At 41.6% G+C, this 22339-nt stretch overlaps 1 protein-coding gene across 1 annotated transcript in view; it reads left to right on the forward strand.

Annotated features, from left to right (window-relative positions):
* LOC122805981 (extracellular calcium-sensing receptor-like) overlaps nucleotides 1-22339 on the forward strand; it is a 122350-nt gene that overhangs the window by 17645 nt on the left and 82366 nt on the right. The gene's annotated exons all lie outside the window — the stretch shown is intronic.

The following is a 22339-nucleotide window of genomic DNA, read 5'->3' on the forward strand; positions in this document are numbered from 1 at the left end:
ACAGGTACTTTCCAAAGACCCACTGGGGACATGATGGGGGTCTCACAGACATCTGCTTCCAGGGTACATCACCAGTTTCTGGCTGCCATGCTACCACATGCCAGTGAGCACATTTATTTTCCCTACACCCCTGCAGAAAGAGCCAGCAGTATGTGACTCTTCTACCATGTAGCACACTACCCTGAGGTACTGGGTGCCATAGATTGCACTCATGTACACATCAAGGCACCATCCAGTGAAGAGGGTAGAATCTGCATCAACCTCAAGGGGTACCACTCCATCAACTGCCAGGTCATGTGTAATGCCCAGGGCATTATCATGAATGTGTGTGCTGGAAGCCCTGGCAGTTATCATGATTCCCATATCTGACACACATCACAGCTGTACCAGATATTTGCTAGGGGGGGGCATCCCACAAGGTCATTTACTTGGGGATGCTAATTATGCACTGGAACCATTGATGATGGCACCCATCCGAAATCATGCACACCCACTGAAGAATACCATAATGAGGCACATGCACAAACTAGGAACATCATAGGGCATGTGCTTGGGCTGTTGAAGTCATGGTTCCAGTGCCTCCATATATCTGGTGGAGCCCTGCAGTACTCTCCAACCACATCTGCACAGATGTTCACAACATGTGCTATGCTACACAATATGATCCTGCAGAAACAGCTGCAGCAGGATCAGCAAAGGGAAGGGGTACATAGCCCTCCCACCAGTGCCTAGGTCACCATAGCCTAACTCACAGGGGGACTCAGAGGAAGAACCCCCTGAGGCTGCCCCTGTAGGTAGATGTAGGTGTACCCAATATGCCCTAGCCTTGGCCAAGAGACAACGCATAGCACATGCACAGACAACCTAGGGCCCTAGGGACTGGCACCTTACTCTAACTCACATACATATTAGTATAAAGGATGCCAGCCAGACCACACAAGCTGTGCTTCACCATGTATTGGCTGTGGACTGCGTGCATCAGTTAGCCCCGAACTACAGGTCTGTCAACTGCTGCATTCACAAGATAAGTCACTCTCCTATGCATAACTTGTAAGGGGTCCTACAATAAGGTAGCATATGTATGGACCTGCCACATGTATGGAAGGGAATATAGTGTGCTATATATACTGTGTACTGGGCTACTTGCAGAGATCTATAGTGGGCTACTAGGCTACTTGTACATTTCTAACAGCCACTTGGGAAACAGGTACTCTGTTACTAGCATGTGCCCCATAGTATCCACTAGGCCACATGGCTGGAAACTCCATAACATTATTCCAGGGAGATGCCAAACAGTGGGGTCACAGGACAGTCACCCCACTGTTTATGCCAGCAGAGCATAGGCTGGTCATCCCCCACCCCAAATACATCAGTGTCCCCATACAACTGCTGTAACAGTAAGTCTGCAATGACATACCAGCAGGCAAGACAATTCATGTATGCTGTTGATAGTGTGAAGAGTGAAACCCCTCTGTCTGGTGGCTGGTGTGGCTCACTGAGCCACGGATAGTAACATGGATGATGGTGCTGATTGTTTGAATCTGGCAGCATCCAACATCTATTGCATGTGAGGTACTCATATGGTGGTATTCCCATAGACCGTCATAACCCTTCAATCTGTTACAGCAAGAAAGCTGGACAAAGCCAGAGTGAATGGGGAGACAAAAGGCCATACCTACAGACAGACATTATACATGCTCTGAATAACTTAGCAGGTGACTAGTATAACAGCAGGCTGCAACAGGTCAGATTAGCTGCAGGATGTAAAGGCCATCACTTAAATGTGTCTGTATTTACAAGTCAGTGAGTGCTGTTTACAGTATAGTACCAGAAAACCACAAATGTATGAGGAACACAACAGACATATGAGGTGAAATGCTGGACATTCTGCAAAAACATGTACAGTGAAAGGGATGCAAACTGTCACCCTGTGTGTGGTATTATATCATGTACTCCAGTCACGTCATACCTCTCAACCTCTTAGAGTAAGAAATCTGGCCAAAGCCATGAATAAAAGTGGGACCAAGGCTCACAAATAGGGACAGGTTTTAAAGAGTTGCTCCTACAAACATAGAATGTTGATAGAATAACAAGTCTTGCATTATCATGAATCTCCTTATGTGTATGGGGTCTGAAACTCAAATGTCTGTCATTAATTATTGACTTCAGTCTTCTGTGATATACCTCTAATTTGCCAAAAAAACACAATGTTATGTGAAATGGACCAAAAATACGAGGCAAACTTCTGGTCAGTCTGTGAAGCTCAGCACATTTGCGAGGTATGAGTCACATATTAAGGTCAGCAAACAGCTGGGGAATGCCTTGGACAATATCAGGGGACTGCAGTACTGTGGTAACAGGTGCAGCAGCCAATGGCCTTCAGCACACATAATCCCAGACAGGAGTACAGGTAGCTCTAGCCTGCAGTTACCTTGTTAGTACTGACAATCACACTGGGCATTCTCCTACACTTAGCTAACCTGAGCCCAATTGTGTGGCCCCTACTGTCCAAAGACCTGCTATGTGGAAATATGTCTGTACAGTCATACAGCTACGTATACATATCTGTCACTCCCTATCCCCCTCATGCTTGATTAGTGCCTGTATCAGTATGTGGCAATATATATATATATATATATATATATATAATAATAATAACAAGAGGTACAAGAGGTACATATAGCTATATAAACTACAATGATACATAGACTCCCCACATACATCTACATAACACATTTACATAATGTACACACACAACAACATTTAAGGAGACATCTCTGTTATACACATTTATATAGATATGATGGGTGGGGATGTACGAATGTCCCCACATACCCCAGAATGCTGTGGTTATCTGCACTTACACATCACAACAGTTGTATGATGGAACCAGACCAAGGCTGCAACAGTACATAATTCATTCACCTACAGACCCCTATGCCTGCAGACTGTCACCCTGTAGACAGACACAGGTATGCAGGTGGTGTAATGTACAATGGGTGCAATGCATGCCTTGGACAGGCCATATTGTCCCAGGCCACATGTCTGCCTATCAAACTGCAAACAGCCACATATGGCCAGATAAGTTAGTATGCACACATGGCAGAGATATTACTGGGTATCCCAACCCTAGGACACTAGATTCAATAACAGTACCAGGCAGTATCACTCTGCAGGCCACAAATGCTGTCTAACAGAGAGAGACATGTGAGTGTCTCACTTCATACCCATCATAATGTGAATGCTAATATGGTAGCTGCTATTCTATCAACTTACAATCTTTGTAGGAGCAAACTGTGAAACATGTCCCTATCTCTGGGCTGTTGGTTGTGTCCAGTTCATCTGTTATAGGGGTTTGGGAGCTATGGTCAGACTGTAGCAGCTACTGTAACATACAGCTATGTATGCTCCAGGATGCAGCTACTGCTGTAGCTTAGGACACATAGAGGGGAGTTTAAACACTTTGAAAGCCAGCAAGCTGTATGTGTAACTGGGGCAGCAGTGGCAGCCCTGTCATTACAGCAGAGCCTGGGTGAGGGTACCCTTTACAGTCCAATTGAGGCATGTGCTTAAGGTACATCTGTTATGCAACAGTGCCAATAGCAGAGTAGTAGGTGACATATAGTTAGGTTATATGAATAGTGCAGTGTGTCCCTACCTGCAGGCCTTTGACTTGCAAAACTGGGTGGCAGACAATTCAGTAGCAGTAACCTATGGGGATTAAAACTGCATGACTTAGTCATTACATGCTGTCTTCACAACAATGTAATTAAAGTGCAACACACTGGATTCAAACCCAGGACTGTGTGTGGAAAAATGTATGATATGCAAGGCATTTAGCAGACTGAGCTACTAAGTCAGTGCTGCAGCAGGTGTATTTGCCCGATATATGTGCAGACACACAGGTTGTGACACATGTTGTCTGCAGTCATCAGTATGTGCATGGCGTACAAAGGCAGTTGTTCTGCAGCAGGGTCCCAGATGAACATATGCACTGTGCCATTGATGCTTTAGTAGATGTGTTTAAAGATGTTGCAGATAAAATAGAACATTTACCTGCTATCCCATAACTCACATACTGCCATTATTATTTATTTGGCTGTCTACTGGTGTATTTTTGCATCAGAGTCCGAGGTACACTCCCATTTTTCCCATTAAGTTTAATTTCAGTCTGTCAGTGGCAATCAGTATGTTTTCCTGGAAATAGCAGTTTTAAGTAAGACCTGTGTCTCATAGTGGGCTAGTGCAGTAGGCTGTAGTTGACAGGGGCCCAGGTTCAAAATGTGGCATAGGTAATTATCTTGTACACATTCCTAACACTGTGAGAAACGTATAAGATCATTAAGGCATATTAAAGCTCATTTAAGCAGATTTGTACAGTGCTGCACTTAGTTCTGTGCAAACTCATTCTAAAAATTAAAAAGAAAAGAAAAAGGGAGTGATAGGACAGTAGTGAAATGGGTGTAAGCAGGGGTAAAACATACTGAAAGGCAGGTAGGGATGTGCAGGAAGGGTGTAGGAAAGAATCATAGCTTTCCATTTCTTGTACAGCAACAGCTGTGCATTTTGACAGATTTTGTGGATGAATTTGGACTCTCCAACCCCAGACAGAGGGGTGAGGACAACATAAGTGTGTTGTCAAGCCAAATTGACCAGATTTGTGTCCAGTGAATGTGTGCAAAATGGAGAGCTATGTATGGAGCAATATTTTTTTTTTTGTGGGACATATGCCCATTTTTTATAAGGAGAGAGTAGAATGTTGGGGAAGGGATATAGATATATGTGGGGAGGTAAGTTGGGTAGGAGGGGATGCAACTGCAGACAGACAAGACAGCATATAGGGGTGATGTGTGACACATGAGGGGGGGTAAACACCTTGGATGGGAGGTTATTCTGGAATCCGAGATGTATGTGCCTCCAGATGGCAGCAGCATGACTGAGGTCCCCACCCATGGGCAGTTGACACTACTTCTTCACTGCCTCGAAGGTGGCTGTGCTGGATGCTGGGCTCCAGGGTCAGCTGGCCCCACCAGGTTGTCCAGTCTGCCCTCAATCTGGTGCAGGTGACATTCATAGCTACTATGAATGATCCTGCGCACCATGCCCAGTAGTTGATCTTGGGTGACTACTGCCCCTCTGCCACCGCTCCCAGGGAGGGTGGGCTCCATCCCCTGAGGCAGTTCCACCTGAAAATGGTGCAGAGCCAGCAGATGGGGCACCACTGGCCTGAGTCCCAGAAGCGCTAGGACCAGGTGCCACAGCCAGTTGAAGTAGGGTAGGCAGATCATGGGGAACTGTCCCACCCTGACGTGCTGTAGTGATGGAGGTACAGCAATAAGTATAGGTTAGTTAAGAACAAAACCATTGTTAGTAATAACAACATGTCAGAACATTGGAAATAACTCCATTACATTCCAATGCATATTATGTGAAACACAACAATAAATAACAGAGCAGTCAGTATACTAACAGCATGCCAGTAACAGTTACGGCATAAGGCCAACAGAATAGGTAATTCAACAAGATTTGTTAATATGCAACCATTTTAATCCAAACAATTAAAAAACACATGCCCCAAAATACAGTTTAATGTAACAACATATGTTAATAGTAAACCATAACCAATGAATAACAATAATAAATACATGAAGATAAGGAGTGGGGAGAGAAAGAAATACAGTCCATTAATACCATTATAGGCTGTACAGTTGACAACAGTACTGCTATCTACTCTACAGGTCTGTCCTTTCTTTATGTGCAAAAGTACCCTATAGCTGCTGTAGCAAGTACATACCTGTCAAGCTATTCACATGGGACAGTATGGGCCAATCAGTAAATGCAGGTACACTACACAGAACACTTGCACATTAGGTGGACCTATATAACTAACAAAGTATACTGTGGGCTGATGTAGTGATACTTTCCTATTTACATAATCATGACGATGATAAAGTTGTGACAGTGGGATTATGCATTAGTAATTACATTATGAGACAGTGTGACACTTGAGAGGCATGTATGTGTACAGTACAGAGAGTAAACCACTATCATGCCTTGCTTGGCAGGCATGGGGATCAAACCCAATAGCAGTGGCTGCAGAGGACATCTGCATCAACTGTGTTAACTGACTGCAGCAAACTTTAACAGACACTCCAGGCATACGGCCATACCAAAGATTACACATTTAATTTACTTTATTATATTTTATTATTATTATACTTATTTCCTTTATTTTATGATGAATTTTCACATTCCTGGTAATGATTGAAACAGTCTGTGACATCTAAACACAGAATTATTTACACATAATATGGGCTACCTCACCCATTTACCTGTAGTTCCTGTGGAGAGAGTATCTGTTAACCTTACATGACTGATACTGTAATATTTAGTGCTACATAGCACTGGATTCCAACCCTGGTCTGTGTGTGGCAAAAATGTACTTCATACAGAACATTTAGCACATTGAGCTACTGAGTCACTGCTGATTGCTAACTGACTGATATTTGTCTAGAGCTCACTTGGCACCAAAATATCACCTGGTAATAGTAGTACAGTTTTATACTAGACTGCAGTGACAGTTGAACACACATGCATGAAATTCAAGAATGACAGAGATAGTAGGTAACCAATACATTACTACATAGAATGTAGGTGTACACATTATATTGCTAGTGTGTTGAAATATCTGTGAAGTCAACAAACAATATCTGATTATGGGTTATTATTTGCAGTCTACAACTATTACACTGCTATACCAGACTGCAGCACCGTATCTCACAGACCAAATGCATACAACTGACATGCAATAGTGAAAACTAGACAATCCTGATGTACATAATTTACCTTGGTGCTATTGCTCTTGGTTCATGTGTAGTTGCAGAACAGTTGTCATAATTCATTTATTACAAAACAGCTCTGAATCTACACTTACTGCACAACATACTTTATTAGATATACCTTCATGCAGGTACTGATATTATGTCATGTTTTTATTGCAGAACAGTTGTCATAATTGATTTCTTGCAAAACAGCCCTAATTCCACACTTATTGCACAAATGACTTTATTAGAGATACCTTCATTCAGTTACTGGTATAGTTTCAAGTTTTTATTGCACAATAGTTGTCATTATGTAGGTGTTGCAATACAGCTGTAATTCCACAGTTATTGCACTACAAACATTATTGCATATAATGTATTACGGTTAATGCTTTACTCTTCCCTGGTTATGGCACTACAGTTGGCAATATGCCCTTATTGCAGTACAGCTGTAAGTCCACATTCATTGCAATACAATCTTTACTGTATATTCCTAATCACAGTTAATGCTTTACTCTTCCTTGCTTATTTGACTATAGATAGCAAACTACATCTGTACTTACCACACTCGCGGTGCAACCTGGCCAAGCTTTGATGTTGCAAGCCCTCTCCTATGCAGTTGTTGGGAGAGAAGCACAACATTTTGCATACTTGTTTATCAGACATTCAGATTAGGTATTGGTGAAACAAAGGTAAAACTACTTATAAACTTGTGGGTCATTCCCTGCCTGAGCTTCTCGGACCCAGGTGTCCAAGAGATCCCCTTTCCTCTGCTTCAGCTCATCATGGTGATGATGAACTTGCTCACCTGTGTAGGGGATACCTGCCACACTGGTGATTTCATGTGTCAGCTGGTCCCAGTCCTCCGCCTTGCACTCTGAGCCTTGGAACCCTCCCTACAGCAGCCGGTCATCTTGGTTTTTCACCAGGAGTCCAATCATGACACTGGACTCCTGAATGCCCCACCACTGTGCCTGGAAGTGCACACCCTCTCCAATGCCAGCCATAATCACTACACAGGTAGAATTCCAACAGATTATGCTGTATTCTCACATAGTGAACTGAATATAGCCTGTTTTCCTGCCCTTAAACACCATTGGGCAACTTTTAAAAATGTGGGGCATTGCCTAGCAGTGGGAAAACCAGTGCAGCTAAGCTGAGCAGTGCGAAAACCCAAAGACCCATCTGCTTAGTAGTGCTTAGCAGTGTGGAAACTAGCCAAGCAGTGCTAAGCAGTGCATAAACATTATCAGCCATTATTTTGTTTATGCAGTGCTTAGCACATCTTAGCAGGTCTTAGCAGAGCTTAGTTGAGTGCAGCAGGCCAGTATTTAAAAATAATTTGCATTTCAAAAACAGATGCTTCCTTGCCCTTTCATGTATTCAAACCCTGCACCTACTGCACATGAGGCCATAACTCTACACATTTAGCTATGTGGATACATGAAAGTTTACTATACCTTTACATATACCTCTGAGCTACCTTTAAGCAGTGCTGAGCACCATGCAAACCCACTCAGCTATGCTTAAACTTGACCTTTAACTAAATAATTAGATACATCTGGTTTCTATTTTTAGATGTCTGGCAGGTGTCTCGGCACCTCTTAGCACTGCTGTGTTCTATGCCTCACTGCAAATATGTTTTTTAACAAAAAAAAATTAAATTACATTGATATAATACAATTGGACAGTACAGGGAGTGTGTTACTCATCTGTGGACACAGTTCGCACCACACTCCCAATACTTCCCTCAGCAATGCGACATGATTAATATACATGGTGCACTGCCGAGAGGGAACCATGTATATGGACATACTAACATTCCATGTAGGCTCTACACTATTCCATGTAGACTCTATACTATGCCTACACAGATTTTATTAAATCTAGGGGATTATCTTTTATATTTAGCTAATGGGGTGTATATTCATTATTTGTTGAATTTACTTGTTGGGTAAAAGGGTATATTTTAGTTTTTACAGCTGACATCATCTTATGTTTGACTGCAATGACTGCCTCTATTTGAGACAGTTTTTATTTATATTTCATTATATTTCAAGTATAAATATATAGATGGGTTATATATTTTTCAATGTTGTTTGCTTTGAATTATTATTTAGGTTTTGGATCTATTTAGCATCTTTAAATGGGTTCAAATAATGTTTGGCAAGGTGTTGTTTTGATTTAATATTCTAGGGTATCATGTGATTCATCCTCATTATTTACATGGGTAAAGGGAAATAATGCATTGATTAACTGATGAAGCCTTGATAATTCAGCAAAGCTGGTCTTATTGTTACCACATTGTACCCGTGATAAAGGATTTAAGCTATATTCTGTGTTTCCAAGTTAATGGGTAAGTACTCTAATGCTGCCAAGCACTTACTCACAGAAAGTCACTTAAAATAGTGCAGGGGGAGTGGCGGCCCAGACTCCACATGGGTGTGAAAGGGGGCTTGACCTCCAGAAAAAAATTATTTGCATGCACTGAAGTTGTTTCTTGTAGAGTAGTGTGCCACCATTTATGTTTTCAATGCTTTGCTATTGACATTTAACATCAATGTTTTGGTGTCTTGAGTTAAGCAATTAATCTCATATGTGTATGCGTGTGTGTGTGTGTGTGTGTGTGTGTGTGTGTGTGTGTGTGTGCGTGTGCGTGCGTGTGCGTGCGTGTGTGTGTGTAAATATATATATATGTGGTATGCATACATTTGATCAGGCAGTGGATGGTCGATCGGGTTATTGTTGAAAGCTGTGCGGCAAAATCACAAAAAAGCAATCGCAATTGTTGCAAATTGCAAAATATTGCCCCTTTTTGACCCATGGTAGCACTTGTTTAGGTGGTAGAGTGGTCGGAAATGTCGAATTTGGTGTTTTTTCTGACATTCCGACCATTCGGCATTAAGAAATTTGCTGATAAAAATCGGTGTACTGCATGATCGAGCAATGTGCATTCAACTAAATGAATGTAAACCATATATATATATATATATATATATATATATATATATATATATATAAACACACACACACACACACACACATATATATATATATATATATATATATATATATGTATATATACACTTTTTAAAAGTATAATTGTTTTTTTACACTATATAGCTATCATACTTTTCTTTTTTACTAGGTGATAATTTCACCCTATAAGGGTGATTTTGAGTAAGTATTTTAGTATTACTCTTTAGCATATCCTTATTGTTTTTAAATGTTAAATTGAATGTGCTAGTTGTTTTCAGCTTTCTGCTTCACTTTCCTGAACAATCTGACTTATATATGATAACCTTACCCTGGCACTAGCCTTAACCTCAGTCCTACATATTACCTTATGAAAAATCCTTTCCTTAACAATACCATTATACAAGGCACTCAGACACATACATACCTCACATAAACATACACACAGCATTAAATATATATCTTACCTAGCCAACAGAATGCACTCTGTGTATTAGATCAAATGGATGTTTGGTCAGCTGTATGTGTGATCAAGTGTTTCACTGAAAAGAGGAAGTATGTTTGGGAACAGTAGAAAGCTAGGTGCATGGTGTTGGGGTTTAATGTGGGAAGTAGGTGTGTGTCTGCAAGTGTTATGGGTTAGGATTAGGGTTAAAGTAAAGGCTAGTAAGAGAATTGTGTAGTGTTAGTGTTACTGTTATAAAAAAGGTTTTGTAAGTAAGGTTTCAGGTTAGGGTTACAAGCAGGGGCAGGATTAAGCTTGGGGTGAGCATGCATGAAGTAGTAATGTATGTGGCGGGGAGGGGCAGTTTTGCCATCTGTTTTTTTTGTTTTGTTTTTTTTGATTCTTTTGTTTTCTGGTGGTTAGGGACTTTGAAATGCAAGAGTCTTACAGTTTGCATTCACTGCTTTTGCATTCCAGTGTTGTGTGTGGATGAACACAAACAAATAGACGGAGAGATTCTTTAATATTATTAGTAGTAAATTATTCAACATTTTGTTATTTTACCGAGAGGTTGATTTAATCACCCACATATTATTGGGTGTTCACCTCATTGTGTGTTAGTGTGTGTGTATGGGAGGTGAACATGTATTTTATGCTGCTTTTATCTGTTTTATTTGTTTTAGGAGGCTCTGCTTAGTATTAAATGTAGGTATATTGTCTTTCTCAAATACTAAATAGTATGCCAGAAATCAAAGAAGAACACATGAACAAAAGATGTAATGCACAAAGTATGTATCTATGGTATGATGTTTAGATTATGCTGATTTTCAGGTTTTGAAGGAGAGGATGCTTTTGCTTTTCACATGTACAGGCACTCACACACACACACACACACACACACACACACACACACACACACACACACACACACACACACACTCTCACATATGTGTACATTGGATTTGTGAAATGTTAAATATATTGTAATGCAGGTTTAGGAAACTAATGTAATTAATTGCAAAGCTACGAGTTATGGAATGAGATCTCTAATTGTACAGTATACTTAATGCATCATGCAAACCAACCCCCCCCCCCCAGTATTTTATTTGCCGGTTTCTTCTATGTGTTGTTAAGTTAAAGCAATATTTTCCATTTACTGCAGTGGGCTAAATTAATTCAACACATTTCCACTAACTAGGGTGAAACTGTATAAACAGAATGTCTCATGGGTGTTTTTTCTCCTCTTGTTATTAGATAATTATTAAACAATTAACTAATGTGTATGCAATTTCAGTACATTTTTCTGAAGCAGTCTAATAGTACAGTAAGAAGCATGTTTTTTTTTAGTTTTGTACTTTAGTTATTTTTTGATTAGTTTACAAAGAATGAGATTCATGCTGTTTTGTGATTGGCTAGTTACAGTTAGTGATTTATTTATTTATTTTTTCTTTTCCTTTTTTTTGTTCTAATATGAATAGATTTAATTTCTACTGCATTGATTTTAGTGGGTAATGCTACCTTTAGGGGAGTTAACAGGAAAACATAAGTTTTGACTTATTTTTAGTGTTGTTACTTTATATATTTTTTTCTGTTTCACTTTGATTTCAGCTACAACAAGTTGTGATTGGTTTACATGTATGTGTCTTATGCACTTAAGTTTTAAAATGGCTTTCACAAACAGTGCATTCATAGTTCTGATGATGTCTTAGTGTTACAGTCAAAAGTAACTGTGGATGTTTTTAACCTGTCTTTGGTACTAAACACATTCTTGGACAAGTTTTGAGTATGGTGGCTGATTTTCTGGTTGTTTTGCTATTACCTACTGTTTTCTTCCAGTACCTGAGCTGCACTCTTGTTTCTTCTTTTACTCTTAGGGGAGTGAATATCTAGATTTTGCATGTGCAGTATGTAAAGTTTCTTGTCTGATGTAGTTATTATGAAACACAGTCTATATTTCAACTTTTGTGTGTCTGTTTCTATTTGTTTTATTAAATTAAGTACAGATTTGTGTGTAGTGGTTGTTTTAAGTGGGTTAAGGTGTTTTGAGGTGTCAGTGTCAACATTTTGTATGTACATAAACTTTTATTTTAGTTTTTACAAGTAGCACAAGCATATTATGTTTAAGAGAGTTTTAGTAGCTTTAGGAGTACATCAAGGGCATACATAAACTGCTTCTAATGCTCCGACAGTGTATATAAATATTGATGATTCACCAAGAGTAAACATTAAAATTCCATCAAAGTCCTCATGGGGCTCCAGCTAACATCAGAAGAAGTAGGGCTTTTTGCTAGTTCAAACAAGTTAATAATACAGATCATGTCTACAACTTTTATTCAGCTATTTAGTTTGTATGGCTAAGGGACATACACCCAGGAAAACATTTATCAAATATATTTTTATTGTATGGTCTAGCAAAGCGTTTTTGATAAGCAATCATAACAACCCTGTTTCTGAATGCCTGTGTTTCCTTTTGTTTTTGCTCCTTGATCTCAGGAGATAATTGTCTTGCCCTGCCCAAGAGGCCCATTCATTCCCCCAAAGAGATGAGACCCTTATATCTATTCATTCCTCCTTTCAATGTACAGCTGAGGTGCTGCCATTATCTATTTTTCAAAAAAAATTGGAAGCTTTGTTTTAAAGTCCCAGCAACTGCCAGTGTGTATGTCCAGTAGCAAAACCAGGGTTTGGCATGCAGCAGTTCTCAGTAAAGATGAGCTACTTACTGCCACAAATGAAGTAACCTCTCACAAGGCCTTATACCATTAGAAGCAAATGTTCATTAGTGGTCTCTGGACTCCACCAGAGAATCTGCTGTAGGAAGTATGCTCCAGAAATGGTGTCTACACATACTGACTGAGAAAAGGGAGCAGACATTACCTCATCACTTCATTCCCTTCCTTAACCAGGTCTCCTGGCAGCCAGGCCACTAGTCAAACCTAAGCTAGCTGAGTTATAGTCAGTTTTTTTTTATCCCTGTATATCAATGAATTAAGTATGAATGTAGACTAGTTTTGTTGTATAGCCACCATCTTGAAAATATTGACTTATTATACCAATTCTAAAATAAGAAAAACATCCAGAGTTATGCCTACCCTATAGACATATTTCTTTGTTCATTATTGATTATAAAACCTGTTTATTCTCACAAATAAATTGGAAAACATTATGGACTATGTAATTAATAAAGCTCGAACATTTTTCTTGTAAAATGACAAATACAAAACAACATAAAAAGCATAATGCCATTGGTAGATTATGTCAAAAATAATAATAAGAAACAAATATCTATCTTTGAGAGGCTGTCTAACTTGAAATGTAATCCAGATAAAGTTTAAAGAATACTAAGTAATCACACTACTGATGAATCATTCAAACTAAGTTTTAACATTAAATGGGATAATCAGAACTTTATTTTTTTTGCTATATTATTGGTAAATGGTGTCACTAATATTGTACATATCATAAAAATACTAGTGTCCACCCACCTGAATGAGAAAAAACTTCCAGGGTAAGCCTTATGGTGGAGAGATGCTCAAAGGGGAGTACATCTTGTTGTGGTAGTTGCCTCTTTCTCCTGTGATTCTGGGGTGTTTCTTGCCTCGGCTTCACATTTGGTCTGGGTAGTTGTGAAAGGTTATTTTGTAGTACTCAAGCTTGGTTGAAATAAAGACAAGTACTCAATTCCCGTAAGAAGTGGAATATCCTTTATTGGCAAATGAGTGCTGCTTAGCTGACAGTCAGCTAAGTAGCAGTCAGTTAATCGTGTTTTCGTGACATTGAAACTTACTCAAATGCTGCAATCTTTAAAACAGTCTTTTGCCTTAACATTTCTTATGAGGCTCACTGTAAAAATATTCATATAAATATGCTTAATATAATATAATGAACTACAATATAACATAATTCCTAACCTAGATTTTAAATTTCTGTTTACTTTTTCCTAAATTAATTTACATTTGAATTTTAAGTAACAAAGTTATCCCTTCTGAAGTAATTTACTCAAGCAATAAAATAAGTGGTTTAGTAGGGGAATATAATGAGAACTGTTTTTTCTTTGTTTACGTTTCTCCATTATCTATTTGAATAGAAATCATCTGAAAAAAAATGTATGCTTAACACGTGATGCAGTCACATGACACATTCTGAACAATTTTTGGATGGCAGCCTCATAAGACTGCATTTAAGCAGAATCAGGACTAGAATGATAGAGCCTTTTCTATAATGACAGACATCTGTTACAGTTTATACAATTGCGTACATTACATGTTCAAGTCCTCCATCTAAATTATGTTACCTTAAATGCTTTAAGTGTTATTATGTATTATGATATATGGTTGTTAATCATTTCAGAGGCAGCAATCTTCCCTTCAGTTTATATATGAAATACCCTTAATCAGTTGTGTCTTTCGGCTTATCCCAGTTAGGGGTCGCCACAGCAGAACTTCGGTCCGCTAATGTTTGGTAGTGTATTTTTACGTGCCGAGTTACCAGCCCTGATGTACAACCTTCAACGAAGGCATGCCCATTCATGCATGCCTCCACACAGAAGGCGCTCTAGCTGAGAATCGAACGAGACAACGTCTTGCTGTGAGGCGACAACGCTACCGCAGCACCACTACCGCAGGTAAGTAAACAAAATACAAAATGTTGAAACTACACAAAACAAGAAAGCAAAATAGTCAAATCTAGATTTCTGAATCATAAATTAATGGAAACTTATCCCAAGAATACTCGTTATTTACTTTTCGCTTTTCATAACAAATGCTTTACTATTAAGTTATATTTTAAAAAAGGACTGTAATGTCATATTCACAACTGTATTTTGTATAAAATAACTATTTCTCTACATTTTGATGAATCTAGCTTACCATATTACATTTCAGAGAATGATTTAATAAAGTCTAGTCTTTTGGCTTCTCGCATTAGGGGTTGCCATAGCAGATCACCAGTCTGCAGATTGATTGGCAGTGGAGTTTTTATAGTGTTGAAATGCCAGCCCAGCACCCAACCTTCACAGAAGGCACACAGACACACACACACACACACACACACACACACACACACACACACACACATACCTACTACATGTCTTTAAAACTAGAACTTCCAAAAATAGTGGTCTGTCTAAAATATGTTTTCAGAGGTTTTTTTTTTTTTGGTCTTTAAATTGATGGTGCTACACATTTATACAATATAATTTGATATTATTTTGACAGGTTTATAGCTGGAACACTCAGTGTTGTTGTTTGCTTTATTTTCTTCTTTGGTCAGAACTGAAGTATACTGCAGTAGTGTACTAAGTAAGACCATTCACAATCTGTATGAAGGATAATGCCCAGTAAAATCCAAATATCTGCTTAGCTGAGATTATTTCCAAAAGTCATATTATTCTACTACAATGTCATAGTTATAGTGGTGTCATCAAAATGATCCCATATGTTTTTAAGGCTGTTTCACCTGCCTTTTGGAGCATGAAGAATACTGAATATTCTTTTTGAAAAAAGAAACACTGTACTACAACAATGTGTGCCAAATAAAATTGTTGGCACTCTGCTTAAGTCTAGAAAAAATCTCCTTTAAACTCTATATTTACTCCTCAGTTTTCTTTCAATTTACTACATAAAATAATGCAAATGCAGCAAATGTTACATGACATTTTAATGTGTGAAACACTCATGACATATAACTTGAAAGTTACTAATTATCAAGCATATCAAAAGTACAAACACTTCAGGCCACATTCTTGAATGCCCATTGTTTTACATTTACTGCACACTTCCCTAATATTATAGGCAGGAAAATCAAGGTGCATGCAATACAGAGCAGCACTGCCTTGCTTTGACACAGTTATCAGTACCTGATCTTCACTGAATACTGTCTACCACTTACAAAGATGTAAAGGTCTACTTAAAGCTGTAAGCATATGTGCCTATGCAGTAGCAGTTCTACAGTAGATGCGTCATGTTTTTCTATATGAAGAAGAAACAGACTGAGGACTGAAAAATCTAATTTCCAGCTGTATCACAAAATTCTGTAACAGTGCACAAGTATTCATCTAGTTTAATTACAGAACATTACAACAATGAAAGGAAATGAGAAGTTATGTACCTACCATAACGTTCCATGTTAGTTGTCTTCTCTCGCCTTCTTTCTTGCTGGATGGGTTCGGAGCCGATCCTCGGCTCCGACTCGGCCACTTACTAAAGCTCGAGAGCTAATTTTACCTGCTCGAGGCAACCCTATATCCCATGATGCTAGGTGATAACTACCCAGATCTCGTTTGGTAGCTAAAGAAAAAATTATGCAATATAGTCCTCCAACTGGAGAGGAGGAGGAAAAAGGGAATAATCCCGCCAAAGAAATCAATCTAATCTAGTGATACTAGGACAAGCTATTTGGCTGGAAATGCTAGATCAGGACTCTTCAAGGAAGAGGAACAATCTTCTCGGTCTGTCCAGGCTAGGGGGATGGTGGGCTGGACACAAGAAAGAAGGCGAGAGAAGACAACTAACATGGAACGTTATGGTAGGTACATAACTTCTCAATGTTAAGTTGTCAATCTCGCCTTCATTCTTGCTGGGTGGGACCGCGTCCCTAGCACCTTCATCCTGGGTGGCTCAATGGAACAGACTCTTGAGAACAGTGGAACCAAAATTTGCCCTGTTTCTGGAGGCCAAGTTCAATGTGTAATGCGAAACAAAGGTATGAGGAGAGGCCCATGTGGCTGCTGCACAAATAGTGTCTATTGGTAGTCTGGCTTGAAAGGCTGTAGATGTAGCTAGTGCTCTAGCTGAATGGGCTTTAGGCCTAGAAGTCAACTCTCTACCTCTGAGTTGATAAATACATGTAATCACAGAAGACAGCCACCTAGATAGGGTTACCTTAGATACCGGAAGGCCTTTCCTGTTCTCTGTATATGATAAAAACAGTTGATCAGATTTCCTGATTTGTTTGGTTCTGTCCAAATAATATTGGAGCTGGCAATGAACATCCAGATAATGTAATATTTGCTCCGCTCTATTAGTATAATTTGGGAAAAAAACTGGGAGATCAATAGATTGATTCAAGTTTGTCTGCAATGCCACCTTGGGTAAGAAAGATGGATTAGTCCTTAGAGAAACTCTGTCTTTGTGGAAGATTAAGTAGGGAGGACGAATGCAGAGGGCATGAAGCTCAGATACTCTCCTAGCAGAAGTAATGGCGACTAGGAAGAGTGTCTTCCAGGAAAGAAATTTCAATGAACAGGAAACCGTAGGTTCTAAGGGGGGAAGAATTAAGGATGTTAAGACTAAATTTAGATCCCACTGTGGTAGAGGGTCTTTGATCAGAGGCTTAAGTAAAAATACACCTCTCAGGAATGCCTTGCAAAGCTTATGGGACATGATGTTGCGGTCCGACAAGCCTATATGAAAATTTGAAATGGCTGCCAATTGAACTTGTACTGTGGAGGAAGAAGATCCTGAGTGAAAAATTTCAGCTAGGAAGTCCAAGACCTAATGAATCGGCAGTAAGGGATCTATATTCCTAGCTTTTGCCCAGAAGGAGAAATATTGCCATTTACTAGTGTAAATCCTTCTGGTGGAAGATTTAAGGGAAGCTACTATGATATCCCAGACGGGATTAGAAATCATAGGAAGCCTGGCTAGGGACGGAAGTGGAGAAACCAAGCAGTGAGGTTGAGAGAAGGTATGGATTGGTGCAGCTGCCCCGACTGGTGGGTCCGAAGATCTGGAACCGGGTCAAGATGCCAAAGCTGTACCAAAAGATAACGATGCAGGAATGGAAACCATATCTCTTGAGGCCAATAAGGGGCAATGAGAATCATCTTGGCTCTCAAGGCGGCTGCTTTCTGAATTACTTGTGGTATTAGAGGAAAAGGTGGAAAGGCATAGAGAAGTCCTCGGGGCCAATCTTGGACTAGAGCGTCTCTGGGGGGATGGCCTGGAAGGAGGAAGAGGGTGAAGAAGTCAGGGCATTTGCTGTTTTGAGGCGTAGCAAAAAGATCACAGCAAGGAAGGCCCCACTTCTGAAAAATCTCTTCCGTCACAGATTGTTTGAGAGACCACTCATGAGGCATGAGAATAGCTCTGCTCAACCTGTCCACTATGATGTTGGACTTCCCAGGGATATGCGTTGCTATCAGAAACTGCTGAGAAGAGATTGCCCACTGCCAAAGTCTGAGTGCCTCTCGACACAGGGGATAGGACTTGGTTCCGCCCTGCTTGTTGATATACCACACTACGGACATATTGTTCGTTTGTATTGCAATAGTCCTCAGGGGAAGAGAGTCATGGAGGGCTTGCAATGTTAAAAGCACTGCTCTCATCTCCAGGACATTTATATGCAGGTGGCATTCGAAAGGTTGCCAAGTGCCATGGACCATCCTGCCCTGAAAATGCCCCCCACACCCGATCCAATGTAACGGTGGCGACCGAGGAGGGAGGAACAAAGGGTTTGCCTTGATGGACTTGAGGGGACAATATCCACCAGGACAGATGCCTTTTGCAAGCTGGAGTTATCATGATCTTGTGATGCATATGGAGTTGTTGAAAAGACCATTGGGCGAAAAGCATCCACTGTAGGAGACGCATGTAAAAACGGGCAAGGGGAAGAAGTGTTATAGCGGCCGCCATAAGACCCAGTACTTTCAGGACATACCTGGCCTGAATTTTGTCACTCTGAAGAAGAACATGGATGTGGTTTTGAATATCTAAGACCCTTTGATCTGTTAACTTTGCTGAAAGTTGTACGGTGTCCAAATTGGCGCCTATAAAGGTAATAGATTGACAAGGCGACAAGGCAGATTTTTCAAAATTTATACAGATTCCTAGCCCTCTACAAATGTGAATGGTGTAATCTCTGGCTTGGAGAAGTTGATGCCTGGTGGTGGCAGTGAGGAGCCAGTCGTCTAGATATGGAAACACCTGGAATCCTTGACGTCTCAGGTGAGCCGTAACCGCTGCCATACATTTGGTGAACACTCTGGGGACTGTAGTGAGACCAAGGGCAGGGCTCTGAATTGGTAGTGACTGGCCCCCAGCCGAAAGTGGAGAAACCTTCTGGAGCGCCTGTGAATTTTGATGTGATAGTACGCATCCTGAAGGTCCATGGAGCACATCCAATTGTTCTTGCCCAGAAAGGGTAGAATGGACTGTAGCGTGACCATCCAGAATCTTGTTCTCTTTACAAACTTGTTTAGTTTGCTGAGATCTAATATTGGTCTCCAGTCCCCTGTCTTTTAAGGTACCAAAAAGAACCTTGAGTAGATTCCGGATCCTAGTTGGTCTGCTGGGACTGGCTGGATGGCTCTTTTTGCTAGCAGTTTTGATCTATCTGGTACTGCTATTTCCCTTAGACCGGGTGGAACATCTGGAAGGGTTCCCTTTTGCTGAATTGGGGTTTGGATAAAGGGAATTTTGTAACCCTCGGATATGATCGACTGTACCCATTTGTCTTGAGTAAGGGAAAGCCAGGCTTTTGGGTACAGCGACAATCTTCCCCTGACTGCCTCCAAAGGTGGACAATCAGGCAACATCTCAGGGATGCTGGAAGGGTTTGTCAGAGAGAGGCTCCCTGCTACCCTGATTCTGCGGACCCCCTCTGCCCCTAGCGCGGCGTCTGTTGTTGTTACCCCCTCTGCCCCTGGGGTAAACTGACCTCGTGCATCAGGCGTGACTCCTTGAGATTTTCGGAACCACATTTTCCCAGCCTTCTGACCCTTGGAGTATGGTCTTGAAGGGGTGGAGAAACGGACTCCTACGGCACAAAGAGTCTTGCCATCTTGTTCGCATCTGGTCAAGGTGTCTTTCACTTGAGGTCCAAACAAGGTCAAACCATCAAAAGGAGAATTTGTGAAGGACGCCTTGAAGGGGTCTGCAAAATTACAAAGCCGCATCCAGGCGTGACGCCTTAATGCCACTCCTGTGCCTGCGGCCCTATTCAGTCCATCGGCTGCATATGAAATGAGCTGCATGGAGGAGTTAACAATAGAGTTTAGGGTTCCTAGCTGTGAGTTAATTTTATCCTGGGACCCAGCAGCTGACGGATCCTGTAAAACTTCTCCCAACTCTTTCAGAACATCTCTCTGAAGGCGGGTGAAGTGACACAAGTAATTCAGTGACCGCATGGCAAAGGTCGCTGAAGAAAACATCCGCTTACCATACCTATCCATAGTCCTAGAATCCTTGTTAGGAGGATGGATAGGTACTGAAGGATCGGCTAGTTCCTTCTTGGTGGCTGCAGCCACCACTATGGCATCAACCGGGACACCTTTTGTCAAAAATTGCCTATCAGGTGGGGCTGTAATGAATTTAGAAGGCCTCCGAGGAGTGGGTTCCACCGAATCTGGGGCTGTCCATGCCTTCCGAGCCACCACAACCATAAGGGGGTCGAAAGGCGGAGACACCCAGGAGGTGGAGGGTCGAGAACCAAATGCCTCCAGGTAAACCGACTCGTCCTCGGAAGCATTAAGGGAAGGCCAGTTCCCCCTCTGCTTAAGGATTTCAAGGATGTCTGAGAAAGAGACATCCTCAGAGGGGGACCTTGGGGATCCCTCCGACTCATCCAAGTCAGTATCGGATGTAATAGACTCAGGGGAGTCTAGATGTTTCCTCTTACATGTCCTCTTATGCGGAGGCTCACCTGACGGGTCAGGAGAAGCCTCGGAAGAGGAAGATATTCCCAGTGGGGAAACCTGAGGCATTGGATCTCTGGGCCCGGGAGCAAGAGAGTGGGAAAAGATGTCAGCAGGCACTGTAGTGGGAGGAGCTGATGGAACTGACCGTTGACTATGCCCTGGGGCTAGTACACTCCTCATCACCTCGAAGGCTCCCCCATCAGAGAGGCCAGAGGGCTCCTGCTCCGAAGATATAGGAACCCCAGGCCGCACCAACAGGGATGGCTCCGAGGCTGATGTCGGGGCCGAGCTCACCAGCGCCAATGCTCCAAGAGGGAGAACGGGGTCGGACAAGGGTCCGAAGCCACTCGCCCCCTCGGAGCCAGCGAGAGAGACCAGATGCCTGGATCACTCCAATGAAGGCATCAAGGAGGAGATCGGAGCAGAGGATGACGGAGCCGAAGGGGGACATATCGGCTCCGATGCCACAACAGTCACGGCTCTGAGGAGCTCCGGCTCTGAACACTGGAGGAGAGTCGAAGGAGGAATAATAGGTGGATGTGTAATAGCTACCATCTGATGAGATGGGCTATGGAGCATTTGGGCCAATGACTGAGACTTTAATAGCCTACTCACCACTCTCTCAAGGTCATGGTCAGAAAGCCAGGACGACCGAGAAGATCAGCTCCGATGGCTCCGCTCTGAGAGCAGGGGTGATCTCGGAGCCGAATAGATAGACTCCAATGAAGGGGATCTTGACCTCTTTCTGGAGGTGGGTGGAGCCGGAGGAGCCAAGGATACGTCGGCTCCAGCCAGAGCTGACCGTGAGTGCAAAGATTCAGCGGTATTGGCGCCAAGTGGAGCCGATACTGGAAGCTGTGACACAGAAGGATCGGCTCCAGCTGGAGCCGATCTTGTCACAGAAGGTGAGCCAGCAGCCGATGGCTTGGGACTCGGAGCCGATGGCTTTGCTGGCTTCGACGGCTTCCCCGGCGCAGACTTAGTCAGGGAGCTCTCAGGCTTTAACAAGCCTCTCAATATTAATTTGTTTCTGCGCTCCTGCAGGACTCTTGGGCTGAATGCGTGGCACACAGAACAAGAGTCCTGCAGGTGCAGGGGTCCCAGGCAGTAAACACAAGAAGTGTGACTGTCTGTCAGAGACATTTTCTGACAGCACGAGTCACACTTCTTGAAGCCTGAGACCTTTGTATCCTTCAACATAACAGTGTCAGGGGAGCACCAGAGTAAAAAACACACACACACACAAACACCCAATCCAAAAATAAATAATAAAAAACAGGGATACTAACACACCCAAACACTCCACAGAATCCCTGACAAGAATTAGGAAAGGGGCAGGCTTAAGGCCTAACCTAGGGGAAGGGATATATAACTGGGATAAGGGAATACAAGGTACTAACGGGATATAGGTTTAAAATTAACCGTTACAAGTTAAAACAATAAAAGGAGTGGAACTAAGAC

This window comes from Protopterus annectens, chromosome 7.part0, assembly GCF_019279795.1.
Source record: "Protopterus annectens isolate FY-2018-M chromosome 7.part0, PAN1.0, whole genome shotgun sequence".
NCBI classification, from domain to species: Eukaryota; Metazoa; Chordata; order Ceratodontiformes; family Protopteridae; genus Protopterus; species Protopterus annectens.